The sequence below is a fragment of the Eschrichtius robustus genome, chromosome 6 (assembly GCF_028021215.1).
Source record: "Eschrichtius robustus isolate mEscRob2 chromosome 6, mEscRob2.pri, whole genome shotgun sequence".
Lineage (NCBI taxonomy): Eukaryota > Metazoa > Chordata > Mammalia > Artiodactyla > Eschrichtiidae > Eschrichtius > Eschrichtius robustus.
The window spans coordinates 53,281,330-53,283,051 of record NC_090829.1 but is presented as its reverse complement, the minus strand read 5'-3'; positions in this window follow the sequence as shown (position 1 = coordinate 53,283,051).

Here is a 1,722-nt window from a genome sequence, read left to right as displayed (position 1 = left end):
AAATGAAAGGCTACTGTGTGGCCTGTCTCAAGGGGGCTAATACGGAACATGCCTGGATACAGAGTTAACATACTAAACCAAAATTGCTATAGAAGAGTGAAAACTGTGAAAAAGTGTATATTCTTCGATTTCATAAGTCAGACCCAAGCTCATCAACTTAAAGGCAGGTCCTAAGATGTCAACTGCATTTAGTAGGTCTAGTCTCAGGCTGGAACTTTATTTCCTGTGATGTATCCCTGTGATTTTTGATTTTACATCTGTAGCAATAACTTAACTTGCATTTGTTCCAAAATGAATTTCATGCTCAACTTGTTTTTCTTAATTAAACTTCCTTTAGCAACCCCTAATATGTGTATTATTAAAGCTCATTAGTCCCATTCATGCTTGCCTGTCATTGTTTGGCTACACATTCATATACTGAAGTGCTCTGTTGCTATATATAGGAAGAAAATTAAATAATAAATATGGGGAATTGAATGTTTTATGAGTGTCAGGATGAGAAAGTGCCTGCAAGGCCCATAAGGTTTCACACAAAAGAGGCATTACTGCTAAAGCTAACATGCTGACACATCTCTCATCTATAAAGTCTGCAGTAATGGCAGCAGTAAAGCATTTTGCCATTGACTAGAATTTCTCTTACATGCAACGGAAATAGACACAGAAGAGATTATATCGACTGTTATAAAAAGACTTCATATAAAATCCCCCAAAAGTTTAATGTCTAATAATTTCAAATGTCTGGAGTGATTTACTAGTTTTCCCTGACTTCAGTTAAGCTTAGAGTTGGCAGTCTTTCTCTTTCAAACATGTTTGCTACCAAATAGGTGTTTTTTTTTTTGGGGGGGGGGTGTATATTGAAGGCAGAAATAATTCATATCCTTTTATAGCAACATAGCAATATTTGACATTGTCAATGTGATGCCATTAATAACAAAGCATAAATAATCAAACCTGTTACTATTAAGGAATTATTCTTAGGAACAGTTGAGAATGTAGCTATCCCACAAGATTAAGAGGTTAGCTACCTCAAAATGTTTTAAATTACCTTTTAAAAGGACACCCTAAATTCATCGTGAGTGTTCCATATGTTAATTTTTTTAATGTTTCTGTGCTTTGCAAATTTGAAATATTAAAAATTGAAACTTTGTAAGTTTTAAGGGTTTTATTTTTTTGCATTTCTCGATAAAGCAGAAGAGATGGAAGATTTGCATTTTGAGAAGCCATGTGTTAAATTTCAACAAATCATTAAAAAAGGATTGCCGGGCTTCCCTGGTGGTGCAGTGGTTGAGAATCTGCCTGCCAATGCAGGGGACACGGGTTCGAGCCCTGGTCTGGGAGGATCCCACATGCCGCGGAGCAGCTGGGCCCGTGAGCCACAATTACTGAGCCTGTGCGTCTGGAGCCTGTGCTCCGCAACAGGAGAGGCCGCGATGGTGAGAGGCCCGCGCACCGCGATGAAGAGTGGTCCCCACTTGCCGCAACTGGAGAAAGCCCTCGCACAGAAACGAAGACTCAACACAGTCATAAATAATTAAATAAACAAACAAACAAACAAACGAACGTGAATTTCTTAAAAAAAAAAAAAGGATTGCCCTTTTCATTTTGCTTTCAATTAAGAGTGTGTAGCAATTTTCTTTAAAAAAAAATCAGTTAATGTAGAATAACATTTAACTGTATTTAAATGTCTCAAAATCATGGAACGAATCTGCAGCAAATGTATTC